Consider the following 16,490-nt stretch of genomic DNA (forward strand, 5'->3'; position numbering starts at 1 on the left):
GTGTGTGTGTGTGTGTGTGTGTGTGTGTGTGTTTGTTTTTGTGTATGTGTGTGTGTGTGTGTGTGTGTGTGTGTGTGTGTGTGTGTGTGTGTGTGTGTGTGTGTGTTGGGGTATATTCAGGTCACTCAGAGTGGGAGTAAGGAGATCAGCGCTCCTCTCGCTCACCTCATCCATTGTTCATTTGAGCCCCTCTTACTATCAGAGTGTGTGTGTTTGTGTGTGTGTGTGTGTGTGTGTGTGTGTGTGTGTGTGTGTGTGTGTGTGTGTGTATGTGTGTGTGTCTGTGTGTGTGTGTGTGTGAGAGAGAGAAAGAGAAAGAGAGAGAGAGACATTGTAGATCTCCGTAAAGCCAATCTGACTCATTGTGCAACGTATTTTGTGGCAACAGATGGTCGGCTACATAAATCATAGATTCTTGGCCGTGTGGAAGTCTTGTCCAAGTTCTCCTACATTACACAACAAAGCTCCACTGTTCTTTCTATTTCCCCCCAATTTTATGACTTGTTTTCCCTTTATGGCCCATTTCACAGGATAAAGAAAAAAATGGTGTTACAGTCTTCAATATTTCCCAGAGATAAAAGTGTAGATGTTACGGCAAAATTTGGATGAAGCAGTTTCGCTGATCTAAGACGTCAGCTGTAAATATGAGGATTTGGTTTCCAAAAAGATTTTTTTTAACTCCCTATTCAACATCAGTGTTCAATGAGCAGCAACATGTATTGTCGAGTAAGAGTTTAGACTATTGGTATTGAATCTAACGGGTAAAATGATAAGAAACTGATCATAATCAAATCATACATTGTCTCAACTATTTTTTTTCACTAACTGTAAATTCAACATTTGTGGAGTTAGCGTTTATTATTTACAATTGACAATTATTTATTTATGTATTTGTGTTTTTTCAGCCACATTTTACAGGTTGCATTTTTTTCTCATTTTACAGAATTTGTAATTAAAAATGTTATTTAACCTTTATTTATATCTTATCTTTAGTATGTCTTTGTAACTTGAATTTAATTAATTTAGAAAGTTCTAATCATAATTTTATGTGTGTATTTTCACTAAATATAGATCTTTTCTAGATAAGGAAAATAAATTTTTAAATATTTGTAAATTACCAAATGATTTTGTTTTTCATGTGAATGACACAGGAAATGAGAGAACAAGGGAATTCTTTTAAACTAATAATTCACATTTCAATTGACTTGCATTAGACTGCATCCATTAATACACATCCTTGTCAAAATAAAAGTCTTTGTAGACAAACATTATTTATTATAGACAGATTTGTTTCCCCATTGTTGTGCTTTAAATTATGAAGAAAGGAGACAGAGCACACAGAGTAAAAAGAAGAGATAGAAGGAATGAATAATCTAAACAGTGAAGTGGAGAAAGGGATTAAGAGGAGCAGGGGGACGGAGGAAGAGTAGGAGATGAGTGTTTTATAGACAATATGCTGGCTCTGGGTCATCTCGAGCCAAACTCCCTCTGTAACCTCCTAATCCACACGATATTAACACAAAACTACAGAAAAAACAATGTGATGAATTCCCCTCCTAGATGCAGGATACACACACACACACACGCACACACACACACACACACACACACACACACACACACACACACACACACACACACACACACACACACACACACACACACAGACCGAAATCAGGTTGGCTGTGACTGCAAGCAGTTTTGGTGGTTTTCGCTGATGCTGGTATTTGATATTTGGAATAGTAGAGGCATCTTGGCCGGCTCAAGGCTGCTCCGACGGCCAGAATAGGTCAAACATCCTGTAAAGTCTTAGTGGACACAGCAACCCGAGCCACGGACACCAGATAGCTGCAGTGTGGGAATGTGTGTGTGATATTTATGATACAATCTGGATGCAGGGTGGAATTTATATCTCTATATCTGCGTCTGTGTGTGTGTGTGTGTGTGTGTGTGTGTGTGTGTGTGTGTGTGTGTGTGTGTGTGTGTGTGTGTGTGTGTGTGTGTGTGTGTGTGTGTGTGTGTGTGTGGAACTTGATTACCAAGCTTGCCATATCCCCCCCAGTGACAGCATGGAGAAAAGATATGTACAGTATATTTATATGAAACAACTGGTGCGAACACACACGCACAGACGGCGTCTGAAACAGCCCTGTATGTTCTTTCCTCCTGATGAGTTGTCAGCTACACTATGGGGGTCATCAAAATACCTGTAACTGTACACCTGTCTGGATGAAATTAATGTGAAACCTTACCAGTCTTTGAGGTTTTATCTCTTCATTCTATGACCACTTTTAAATGTGAATTAACACAACATCCGTGAACAGGCAGACAATCAGGTCGCATTTCCTTACATTTCATCAGATTTTCTAAAAAATATTGAACAGTAAATGAATGCTGCATCACATCCTCACATTACACTGACAGCAGTAAAAGCACAGGACAAATTGCTAAATATCGCTGCAAATGTGCATTTCTTTGAAGACAGAAATGATCTGTATTCTAAAGGGGAAATCTTCTTTGATGCTTATTATAAAAGAAGAGTTAGACATTTTGGAAAACATTTGCTTTTTTTTGCAGTAGAGTTCAGACAAACGAAAAGAACAATACTCTCCAGACAGAGCGAGGTATTGTTCTTCTCATCTTAAGGCCTTTACACACTAGGGGCGTGACCAATACACAGCTAGAAAATATAAAAAATACAACAGAAAATATTGATAACGTCAGAGATGTGAATTTGCAACAGTAGCAACTCTTCACAATAAAGGTTTGAGTCGATTAGCACAGGCGGAGGACCAACTACCGGTATCCTATTGACCCAGAGCAGCGTCTGCAGTCTGTTTCAGGTAAACGGACGTGTAGCCTAAGCTACTGTAAACTATTTTATTCAGTTTCCTTTTAGCAAAATGCTCTGAGTGAATATGAGGACCTCTGGTAAATGGTGACGCAGTATATACTGTATGCCCATAGGCCGATACGGAGCCTCCGTGTTGCAGTACACTGTACAGTGTAGATTTTGAATATGTCCATTATGCACATTATGATTGGTGGATGGCTTTATTCACGGTGCGAAAGCTCAGAAAAATTGTCCTTGTTCGCTAAAAACGTACTTTGCCTTTTCAGTGTAATATTTGCATTCTGTGAGAAAGTTTTCATGAAAAAAAACAACAGTAAAAAACACATGTTCCTGTATCTTCACCACAATTTCCATCCACGCTCTCAATCACAATTAACTGTCTGAACCGCTCTGAGCCCAAAACAAGAAACAAACAAGCATAGATAATCCCCCAAATCCTTTTTTTTAACTCTAATTACTGAGACACGGAAGAAATATTACCTGATGACCTATGGTTATCGTGAGACATGAAAGGTAATTTGCGATGGATTTTTTTACTTTACACTTTACGCACATGGCAGATTCACAGCAATTAAGGAAACAGACGACCTCTGCAGTTATTAGAAATCACAAGAGGAGCCCAGGTAATACTAGTCCCAGTCGAACAGGGCTAATGTCAAGACATAGTTACCATGGTAATAAATGGCAGAAAATTAATTAACAATTTAGAGAATAATTGGTAAACATAGCAATTTGTGCGCTGAAAGTGGCCCCAGCAGACCCGTTGCTCATCTTGAAAGCTCAGACTGATAATATAAGACTGTGTACGACACACATGGAGTAAATGGCAATATGCTGCGGAGACAGCTGCCTTCATACAATGTCTATTTTACGCTTTCTGTCCAAACTTCTCTGCCTATAGTCCCTAAAGCTGAAAGCTGCTCTGCTCGGTCTGTATGACTGACGATTCATCAACTGACAGCGATCCTGAGAGATTAAGATGCCACGCTGAGTGAGCAGAGCTGAACCAACACACCAGGAATGTACAGTACAAAATCAATGGGGCAGTTAAGCTTCCTATATATCACACAACAGAAATCAGAGCAGGCGGGGGAAATCCTGGTTATATTTTGGTCTTTTCTTATCCGCATTGACTCAGCAAAGTATCTGTGTGTCTGTGTGTGAGTGTGTGTGTGTGTGTGTGTGTTTGCATGTGAAAGGAAGATGGGTGAAGAGGTAGAGGATTATGTGTGTGAGGATGCTGTGTGGAGAATTTGTGTGCAAGCGCATGATAGGTGTGTGAGCGAAGCTGTAGGTTTGAGATCAGGGATTGTGTGTGTGTGTGTGTGTGTGTGTGTGTGTGTGTGTGTGTGTGTGTGTGTGTGTGTGTGTGGCCTTACCCCTGACAAATTACTCTCTTCTCTGGGGGGAGTTTCAGAAAACACCCAATAAATTACAACCCAGAACCAAAAAAGGAAAGAAGTTTAACACTAACTTTGTCAGCTGCATGTTAAGATATCTATCTATCTATCTATCTATCTATCTATCTATCTATCTATCTATCTATCTATCTATCTATCTATCTATCTATCTATCTATCTATCTATCTATCTATCTATCATGTATACAGTATGGTACTACAGCCTCCTCTGTGCTATTCATTTCACGTTTCTGTTGGCTCAAAGAAAACGTTTCATCTATAATCGTCCCTTCATCTTTCACAGAGGTGTGTGTGGTTGTGTGTGTGTTTGCATAATGTGTCTCTTGGTTCTATAAGTTTGTGTGTCTGTTCAAGTATGTCTGCATGTGTGTTGCCTTAGTCATGGGCCTCGTCTTAATGTGTGTGTGTGTGTGTGTGTGTGTGTGTGTGTGTGTGTGTTGTGTGTGTGTGTGTGAGTCGGTGTTTGTGTGCTGATGGCTCTTCACTCTTTCATCTCATCAAGCGTTCATCACTCCGTCCTTCATCAATCACACCATCCAGCAGATCGCTCATCAACAGAGGGTCCTGCTTTTAAATGATAAGATCTCTCAGTCCACAGACTCTCTCTCTCTCTCTCTCTCTCTCTCTCTCTCTCTTTCTCTCTCTCTGTAGCACACACACACACATACACACGCACACACACAGATGACCTGGAATGTGATCAGAGTGAGTTTCGAAGGTATTCTTGCTAACACAGTTGGAGGCCTCCCGCGTAGCACCTACACATTATTCTCCATCCTCATAACACACACCCTTCAGCTCTGTTGGTCGCCAGTGCACACACACACATACACACACACACACACCATTGAAGAAACACACACACACACACACACACACAGACAAACACACACACACACACATGCACAGTTTCCATGGTGACGGATAGCCAGCCATGCAGAATGAGTGCATAGTCCCTTGGGACATCTCCTTTGTCCATCTTTCCATCGCTCTCCTTTAGTGATGACAAGATGTCTCCTCTCTGTCTCTCTCTCCCTTCGGCCTCTGTTCATTATGCATAATGCATGTGCTTCAATTCATAAGCTAAATTTCTTCTGGCCCATGTAGCGTGTTGCAGCACAGGCACTCTTTGTTCCCAAACTCTTTCCTCCAGATTTGCCCACTGTATTGCTCTAAAGTCTGTTTCAACAAATGCAACTGAGACTTTAATCCCAGCTGAGCTTGCTCGTCCTGTAACCTCTACGGTGTTGCAATAAGTGCAGCTTGAAGCAGTTTGAGTGGCAGCTCCTCATTATGAGGTAAGTGTGGTACGGATGGAAGGAGGGAGGGAGCGAACAGATTGGTTGTTCTGCCAGAGATTGTGAAAAGAGGCCTCGTCACACTATGGTTGTGATTAATGCTGGAGACGATCCCTTTATTTCCTGTGAGTCACCACCAGTTGGTGAACGACTGTCCTCACAGAAACAACAACCTGGACCGCAACACACACAATCTTCTGTCTCCGCTTTTGGAAGGGATTGGTAGAAAAACATGGATGTGTGATATCCAGCACACTGACACAGACAGTTGTTCAAGGGGATCTGGAGCAGCGTGGTGTGGGAAACATTCACCAGACGCCATTTTGGAGCCTCATATCATGGGACCTCAACTCCAAGAATAGAAGTTGTGTGACCTCAAACAACAGCTTTTTGAGAGAGATGAAACCAATTGTGATTAAGGTGCTGACCATGAATTACATTGTCAGGGATCTGTGTCATATGGCACGTCTCTCTCAATCTCCTGTATGTTCTTTTCTGTCTACAATAAATATATATATTTTTTAAACATGCCCCTCTTTCAAAATACCAGGTGTTTTTTTGGGCCCAACAGTAGAAGAGACAAATTGGTCAACACCCCAATCTCCATTCATCCACTTCGCTAATGTTACTGGATTTGGTGTCACGGTTGATGTGATCTCAAGTTAAATGAGGAGGCTTGTTGGTTGTTACCAGTGGCGGGACCTGCATTTTCTACCTAGGCCTGCTGTCTGATATCGTATACATAAATACGCGCATGACAGGATGCTGTTCGGCGCGCACCGTTACAATAATAAAAGATTTTTGGACTTTTGTTGTTGTTCTTCTGCCATTTCTTATATCGGAAGTGACGCAAGTAGAGTGGTCAGGTTCTACTTATTAATACAAGTCATTGTTCTGTGCTTCATAAGTTAAAGACACTTAGAAAAATAGTTTTTTCAAATCTGCACATGTGGAAAAAATTGACAAATAAAGCTGACTTTGACTTTGACTTTGAATGAGAGCATGTTTCTGCACGACAGATCAACCTGTCCAAGACTGTACTTTTGTAAGATGAATATTGAGATCAGACAGATGATTTTAACACTATGTGCCTTTTAAATGCAGCGCTTTGTGTTTTTCTAGCGTTTTTTAGGCGCGCATAAAAGTTAAAATATTCGTAACCTTTAAGCGCAAGGCACAGCTCATCAATGTCAGTGCGGTTGCACACGCAGGCCTGCTCCACAGGCGCAACGGGCTGTTTTGCCTGGCGCGTTTTTGCCAAGGTGTTTTTGAAGCGGCTGCACTTTTAAAAGTCACGTCTGGTGTGATCGGCCCCTAACTCTTTACTGGATCTCTCAACTTAATCTCTAGGCTATTCTTTGTATAGGTCTTCTTTTGGTTTCATGACTGTTTGACAGTCTGACATATCTTTGTCAATGTTGTATAAGCTTGTCAATGATAGATTGACAAGCTTGACAAGCCCCACTTCCTTACATAATGAAGCCAGTAAAATAACTAAAAAAACTAACTTATTTTACATAGGGATACATTAGAGGTTAACAACTACACATTAAAACATATAGCTGTGGGTGTTGCCATTTTCAGGAGTTGCATATTCCTTTTTTCAATACCGGTTCTTTGCATAATAAATTAACTGCCTTCAGTGTTGTAATTTATTTGGGCTCAACAAAGCTGATCTATAACCCTGCCAAACAGACAAATAACCTCAAAACGATATCTTAACAGTGCAGCAAAAAACATACTCGTCACTGCTACACAGTTATTTCAGTGCTGGGGCAGAAGAAGCATAATTAATCATCGTTGCTGTGGGGATGCATCTCTGTTTCTTTTCATTTCGAGACATTTGGCACCACATGCTTCTTACACATTAGAGTTAGCTGAGCCTGACTCACACCAGGCTGACTTTATAACTCGTTTTGACACTTTTTTCCGTTAAGTATTGTATCAACTGTATAATAAATTATATACAACATCTATTTTCTAGTCTATTATTCTATGAAATCTATCAAAAACAGGTTATTCACATTGAAAGTTTAATCATGATAAACATATGCAATGAGACATTACATCTTTTCATCATGTGAACATGGGACAGTAGTAGTCTGTAAGTATGTTGAATGTGTTCACATTCAATACACAGCTGTACGTTTCCTCATGATCTAAGAGTCTTCAGCCATGCTAGAGGCCCTGTCAGGTTGTACTTAGGCACAGTGAAAACGCTATAACATATATATATATATATATATATATATATATATATATATATAATTATTATTATATCAGTGGCGGGCCGTCGGGGCCTCCTAAGCCTTCTCTGCTGGCCTAAACAGAATCACAAAGTTATAGCTATTTTATAATTATATATTTTTTAATTTGTATAATTAAAAGTTATATCTATTGTGTGCGAGCCGCGAACAGCTGATCCACTGAATATGTATCATTATGAATATTCTAGTACCATCACGCTGGTACTAGAATCATTTTAGAACATGACATGTCTCTCAGTCAAGGTTACAACCTAATCGTTCTACAAGATTCTACAAATCTGGATTAATCGAACATTAGAAGCAATAGATTGACATTGATTATTGATTCAATAATAATAAAATTTCATATTTGAAAATGTATAAAATGAAATCTGGAGGAGCTAGTTTGAATGGGCCTGAGGCAGTTAATACATTATTGATAGTATTGATAGGCCTATCTATAATTTACAGGTGCTATGCAACCATAGTCTACAGGTTTACATCTATTTGTACAATATTGTAAGAACTGATTACTAGTCAGCAGAGCCAAAACTCATTGCTATACTTTATTATTTTTAAAGTTTTTCAAAATTAACTTTGAATTTGAATTCAATTAAGTTAATTAAGTTAATTCAATTACCTTAAAAGTCTATAGAAAATATTCAATAAATGAAATGTTTCTTTGTACCTTGTTCTGTTCTGTGTACCGTTAGACTGGCAAATGGAGGGAGGATAGTCAGAGCAATGGGGTGTCAGGTGGTCTGTGTGGCATTTGCAAGTGTTTATAATGGCACGGTTCAGGACATGTTCGGTACACAACCGTTGAGCGGAAAAAATAAACATAGGGCGGCTGGCCACATGACCCGAGAATTTAACTGATCCAAACTAACTATAAGCTCATGTTGGAGTGAATCGTATGTCGCTCCCATCACCAGAACTATTCAGAGGCTCAGCCATTTCTGTGGGCGGGCCTGAATGTGTATACCAAATTTGCAATCCAGCCAATACTTGGATGTTGTGGACAGACTGACTGCCTAAAAACCTTTTCTCAAAAGTGGGTTCTCTCACATGATGACATTTCCATACAATAAAAGCTCTGTATCTTCATCGAGTCAGGATTTGATTTATTGAAGGTCAGCAGTGTTTATTCAATATATTTTTTATAAAATACCATGCGGTGTTTGATTGTATGCTTTTGTGGAAGGAACAGGCCCCATATCATGACAATGTCAACTCTGATATCTACAATTAAATTGACATTATTCACTTAACATTTCTGCTTTCAACTCAGTTCCTCTGCAACTGATACCTTGAGCTCATCAAGCAGCAGTTTCAGTATTTGCATAAATGACGTTAAAATCATCCACCAGTAATGCAACAGCGGCTGTTTCCATCAATCCTCGGTTTCCGTTGCTCAATCACCCAAAAAAATGCAACAAACATGAAATGTTGTAAGACTCGTTCAAGACTGTCATGTTGAGATTGGAATAGGAATGAGAGGTCGGGTGCAGTGAAACGGAAAGCTTGTGCAATGTTGACTGTAATGCAGCTGAATGACGTCACCTCCGTCGTGGTTCACTGGACTGAACGAGATGTTTCTATAGAGAAGAATGATGGGTTTGAATGGTGAAAGGCAGGAGTAGTGAAGGTGAATAGGTGGGAAGCTGATGATCCAAACAGATATTGTGAACATTTTACAGTTACGCCTCAAACTCCCTCATCTGGGAATTTCATCATTTATCTCAAGTGCTGCCTGTTATTGTGAAATCAAGGCCATTTCTCTTTCACTCACTTTGCTGTGCCATTCGTTGTGGACAACTTACAATGCCGCCTGAACTATGGCTCTCATTGGATCTCATTAGTTGCACATACAATTTCCACAAGAGCCAGTTGGGGCTATGTGGTCACCAGCAGGAGGGTTTTAACAGTCTTCCCCTCCAGGGAAATGTTGAAAATCTGATTACAGATGGGAGATGTTGGAGGTAATCAGGGGAAATGTTAAGAAAACATCATCTGGTTTTAGCCACGGCCGCCCTACCACCCAGTGACTGTTCCCCCACACCACAGGATCCCTAATAAATAAGAACTCTGCACTTCACTTTTATTGTGCGTGTGTGTGTGTGTGTGTGTGTGTGTGTGTGTGTGTGTGTGTGTGTGTGTGTGTGTGGGTGGGGGGGGGTTAGACCTCCTCCCATCCTTTGGCACGTGGAACTTTTTGCTCTGCTGTTTTTACAAGCCGGCGTTAAGCTGTCTATCAAATGCCAGGAAAATACCCTCGATCTTTTCCCCATATCACACACACACACACACACCGATTCCCCAGAAACCACAGTCGCCGTAGCGGTAGCCGCTCCTCTGCCAAAGCTCTTAAACACGCTGAAACCAACTCTCTGCTCTTTAAGGCCTCTCTTGTACATGAGCCTTCTCTTTTTACGTCTCTCCCTCTCTCATCCGTCCTCCCTTCCACCCATCATTCATCTCTCTTTACGTCTCTCCCTAAATATCCTTTCTGCTTAGATACAGGCCATGTTACAAGGCCAGCAACTGCTGACTAGATGGGCCGTGATGCAGCCAGCCTCCTCTGGCCTCACCACCTGGCTTGTTGGGAGATATGCTTGTAAATGTAAAATACAGCTTGACACGGTGTGCCTTTCGCAGTCAGAAGAGAGGGTGCAAAGGTTGTGTGTGCAATTGGAGAGTGTGTGTCTGTTTTATTACAGGTAAGCCAATATATCAAGCTGTAATTATCTTTATTTAATATTGAATATTGCAGGAAGCAGAAAGGTTACAGCTGAATTACCGTCACAGAATACCTGTTTCGCTGTAAATGAATCCTTGTGTGAGGGCTGTGCTGCGTCCCAGAATAACTACTACAAAGCAGTTTTGGTCATTATGTTGTAAATAAGTTTCATCTTTTGGTTAAGTGTCTCTGTTCCATGATGCTCTGCAGTACTTCATGTTTGCATAAAGAAAAACACTACACAACCTTGTTTTGTGCAAATGTTGCCTCAAAATTGAAACTGTAATGTCAAGAGGTAGATGGGAAGTGTGGGGAAAAGGAGGGGATTTCATGCAACAATGGTCCTCAGTCTGATTTGGACCAATTTAAGCCTTTTGCCTCTAGTCTGCAGGTGAGTGTATCTGGGCCAATCAGAAATTGGCATTAATCTCTGACACTGTAGGGGGCGCAGTGGACAAATGAACAGCAGCACACAGGAAACATGCTGTAGAAGCAGAAAGAAGGAAGGAAACCTAACAAGTCTCGTTCTTTGTTAAAATGTTAAAGCTTCTGCGTTTCATTTTTTTCTTGCTTTTTTGTTCCTTTATAAATACGTTGGTAATCTGGGTGCTGGTGTGTTTTAAAAGGAGGCAGAAAAGGAAGAGATTGGATTGAGGGGTCCTATAGACCAGTGAGCCAACCAATCGCAAACCGCCATGTTTAAGTGAGTTAAGTGAGTAAGTCATATATTATAAAGTAAGCTAACGGCCTTACCGTTATACACAACTTTTACATCAATGTAGTCGCATCCAAAATTCTTCCAAGCATTTCAGTCCACTGTAGTTTGGTGTCATAATTACTTATTCAGCCCAAAAAACTTCTTATGCTTAACACATTGCATTTTAAGGCGGGGGTGACATTTCTATAGTTCACTTGCTCAGCAGGGAAGTTGTCATTTCTTATACATATCGTACATTGACATCCAGTATATATTGTCCATCAGCGGTTTTAGAAAAAAAATCCGTCTGGGTCTTGGCCTTCAAAAACTCTATACATCTGTGTGCATGGGGGAGGGTACACCTGGGGAGATAACACTACGGAGAACCTTTGGCAAATAAAAGGTGAGAGACAAAGGGGGAGAACTAAAAGGAAGAAAAGCATCACAGGGGCCGTGATGGAGAGAAAAACATCAATACTGTGTGCATTTAGACGAAGTGACTGAGAGAGAAAGACAGAGCCATGGGAGAGAGGCAGGGTGCTCCGCAGAGAGAGAGAGAGGGAGAGAGAGAGAGAGAGAGAGAGAGAGAGAGAAAGAAAGAGAGAGAGAGAGAGAGAAGGAGGCTTGAGAAACAAGAGGGGAAGTCTAAATGAGATTATCTGAAAGAAGTCGAAGACAATGAGAGAAGCATTCAGAGAAACAGACAAAGGGAAGAGTGGAAGGCTTTCTACAAACTGAGCAGGAGGGAGAGAAAAAAAACTCTAGCCTCGTCAGTGACAAGAATTTGGATCAAACAGATCTTCAGTTTTGCTTTCAGTGTGGACATAAAGACTTCTAGTCTCCATTAATGTGTGGACATACAGTAATTAACATCATCATCTTTCCTGCATAGAGTATGCACATACGCTATCCCGGGTGATAGGCTGAAAGACCATGTTCTGAGATTTACTTGTAGAGAAGAAGGAAACAGGAAAAATACAGCCCTGCAACGTTAGCAATGTGCATGAATCAAAGTAAGACTAAAATCAAACAGTTGCTCCTGAGAGAGAAACATAATTCAATGTTTTGCATTATTCTGCTCCGTATTTCTATATCTAATGTAATGTGTTAGTCCATCTCTCAATACTTGCAGACTTCCCGACCCTGTTAATGTGACTTAGGACCTAATTCACAGTTGGGTCAAGGGAGGTCAAGTCTACCTCACTGATGGTTCATGTATGACATTTAGATTTTTACTTGACCAGAGACAAGCTTGATAACATGACGTGTAGGCATCAGAAAACAAAAACAGGCCTACTGGCTTGAATGAGAGATGGGTTGGAGGTTGAGAACACAAAGTGCACCTCATTGCTTTTTATGAAAGGGTTTTTATAAGATGCCCGAACAGAATTTTTTTTGGGCCGTTAAAATTCTTTTGCAAGGTTAGTATAGCGTAAAACAACCATGAACTGTACACAATCTCATAGTTAATAGCTCAGTTTAATTTCATGAAAGCAACCTACACAAAATCTCCTGTATTGTAAGTATATTTGCCTCCAGACCTGCTGTTTCCAGATCATGATCTTGGTAACGTTGTAAAGCACTGTAAGCAGCAACAGTCACCACAGTGAGAAAGAAACACTCATGATGTTGGGCAAATGTTTCAGCTCAAGGCGCTGCAATAATATGAGGTGGAGAGAGTGGAAAAAAGCTGTCTCTGGCTGCTAAAACATTATCTGTTAGTCCTAAATCCTATATGATTTTTGACACAGGTCCATCTGAACCACTCAAACCTCATTCAGGCCAATTCGGAATTCTAGTCCCATTTATTATAGGTCTGTTTGGGTCTGTGCTTTAGTTTACATGGTTCGTCCCACTCAGGTTGGGTTGAGGTGCAACCTTTTTAAAGATCTCTACGACTTGAAATGATTCTTCTGCAAAGATAAATGTAAATGTGTGTTATGGGTAACCGTGGGATAAAGAGGCTCGCAGACGCCCCCCTGGAACTCAATACCGTGTTGTGTGGTCCTGCGTAATTGGTTGATCCCACTTACTGTCGAGAGCAGTAGTGAAGCGTTCTCGTTGGCCGTCACTTGACAGAGAGATTTCGTTATAATCTATTATTACCAGTCACTTTAATATTTGTATTATAATAGGACAGAGGCTGAATGTGTATTTAAGGGCAGAGTCTGTTGTTCTAATCCAAAACACTTTCATCAAATTCAGTGAACATCCGGTGTTCATACACAATTTTAGTTTTGGAAATTATTCTGATCTGTCTTGTAAAATAATTGTAGTTTTCAATTGAAACACAGGCGTCAGTAGCACTCTCGATACTGTACGTTTGTGTGTTTTTAATCATTAACATACAGAACAGGCTTATAGATGGTTTATCTATAAGGTAACAGAGAGAAAAGACGAACCGAGAAATGCCATCCACTGTACGGCCACGATAAATAAAAATTCTTGCCATGAGCCAGCCATCAGTTCAGCGAACATCCACATATTCACCCACCTAAAATTGGGTCTCTGAAGGGCTTCGCTATAAGTGTGTGTGTGTGTGTGTGTGTGTGTGTGTGTGTGTGTGTGTGTGTGTGTGTGTGTGTGTGTGTGTGTGTGTGTGTGCGTGTGTGTGTGTGTGTGTGTGTGTGTGTGTGTGTGTGTGTAGAGGGTTTTGGTGGGGTCACGTCAACAGAGAGTCAGTGATATAATTGCACCTCATTAGGAGTATAGATTGCCGCCTCCACTCCCTTTCCATTTTCCTCGCTCCGGACGACCCCATAGGACGGCTGCCACTCAGAGGAAAGTCATTAACCAATCACAGCGTGGCGTTTGTCACTAAGGGAAAAATAATGATAATCGTAATCCTTAGGATCTCCCGGATAACTCATTTATTTCATTTAAAAGCCAAATTACAGTGCTCAGATGCGGCGGAGGCCACGGTGGCACTCAAAGCCGAGCTTCAGAAAGCGATGAGCGACGTGTCGTGTCTTCATTAACTGTGCGAGAGGGAACCAAAGACTCTGCACGCAATTAATGCAACATCACAGTGCTAACGTTTATCACTCGCCCCCATAGACACACACATACACACTGGGTGACATAGACACAACAGCACGCTGCTCATTACTCCTGTGCATGGCTGGTCTCCATGGTCTAAGTGATGTGATGGGGGCTGTGGGAGCAGCCTCCCAGTTGTCTGACACACATGCATCTAGCTTCACCTGCTATAGGGGATCAGGATGAGGGAAACCTCGGATTCACCGCCTTTTATCTCGGGCACATACAGACACACACTCGCTCCCTCTCTGTGTCTGTCTCTCACACAAACGCACACACATGCGGTAGAGTCATATCTTGATTAGGCAGCTTAGGTGGTCCCAGGGAAATACACTCATCCCTGTCTGTCTCCCTGCCTCCCCCTCTCTGGCATGTGGTTATCTCCAGGGTCCAAATGTTTGGAGATATCTTCACACACCTGATGGCAAACAACCTCAGTTGTCTCCCCGGCCTGTCCTTCTTCTAACAGGCTCCTGCAGCCTCGACCGGACCCACAGCCTGTTTACAAAGGGTCGGCCCCAACACAGCGATTTAGCTCTGGCAGGTCAAACGGCAGGAACAGAAAGGCAAAAAGGCGGCAAGCTTTTACACGGCCAAATCCTTCTCTGGAAATTGGATTCCTGACCAACTCAGGAACTTAATTAGCATTTTGTCAAAAATGACAATGTATCGCTGAATAGTTGCCTACTTATTGCCATGCTATTAAAGAATATGAAATAAATGTTCTCTATCCTCATGGAAGCCTGTTTTTATTCATTAATGGTTTGGTGAGATTATTATCTAGCTTAGTTTATTCATAGCCTATGACATTTTGAAGAAATCTTTTTAAACTCTCTTTCAACCCACAACGCAGCGCATATTTCTCGCAGTTGGACCTGTGTGACGGCTGCGGACGGGATTCAAAATCCAAAGATTCAGTGTGTGTGACCTGTTTTTTCTCATCAAAAATAGACTGGGGACCGAGGGCTAGCAATAGCAGCACCGCAGAAGCAATGCAGTCTGTGTGGACACCATAGGTGTACGAGTTGTGTGTGTGTGTGTGTGTGTGTGTGTGTGTGTGTGTGTGTGTGTGTGTGTGTGTGTGTGTGTGTGTGTGTGTGTGTGTGTGTGTGTGTGTGTGTGTGTGAACATAACTTAGACAACCTTAACTCTAATTTCTTCTCTGCTGTGAACAGCTGAACCAACAAAAACCAACGAAATAATAGGCAAACATATGGATTGCACTTAAACCCCACCATGGTCCTTTTTTTCACACAATAGTAGCATCAAAACTTGCATGTGGCGTTGAACAATTCAAGAGCTTCATAAAACAAATCAGAGCTTTGTGATCACCTCTTCTTTCCCCAAGACTTCTTCACCTTCATTTAAACTAGTCAGAGACGGCAGTTGAAATTTAGGTGCTCACATTGGTGTCACTATGAACATTATGATCCTAGAAAAATACACAAAGGAGTTTCTCGTCGTAAAATAAGGTATACATCAGCTAATCTACACAGTGCAAAACCCATCTGACAGTTGTCTTTATGAGTGTTTGTGAAGGGGAAAGTCTGCATGATCAAGTGCATGTCAACTCTCCTCACACCTTTAACTTCAAAGATCAGTCAATAGAAATGTCGGCATGACTTGATGTCTTACTCCCCTCCAGCAACAGGTCCTCTAAAGGTACATTCAGATTAGTTAAGTCATGCTCTTTAGCACAAATTAGACCATAAAACTCCATAATGATCGTCTTTTTTGGTCCCTATTTGTTCTTGTAGAAATTAAGGAAATGGTGTAATATGATGAGCACTTAATAACGTCGCACCACATTTGAACTGTAACTCTTCATCTTCCAGACCCTTTCATATTCCGTTTGTCATAAAGCCCATGAGTTTACAATCTTATATATTTCTCTATTTGACATGCATTAGGCAACAAAAAAGGCAACAAGTCAAAGTGTATCTTATCTATTAACACTCAAAAATGGTGTGGTTTGATTAGCAGTGCATGGCATCTTTAATCTGCTTTCATAAATTAAATCAAAGTTGCTGTAAGTGGCGCTCTTACCTTTGTCTGCAATGGTTACTGTCATTGCTCATGATAATACTTATGTCCTCTATAAATCCGTCCAGCCCAGGAGCCGACTCCTTTAAAGTCCTCTTTTCAAGACCAAATACATGCGTCATATCCGATTGACAGACTGTCCTGTTGCAACAC

The sequence above is a fragment of the Taurulus bubalis genome, assembly GCF_910589615.1.
Source record: "Taurulus bubalis genome assembly, chromosome: 2".
NCBI classification, from domain to species: Eukaryota; Metazoa; Chordata; class Actinopteri; order Perciformes; family Cottidae; genus Taurulus; species Taurulus bubalis.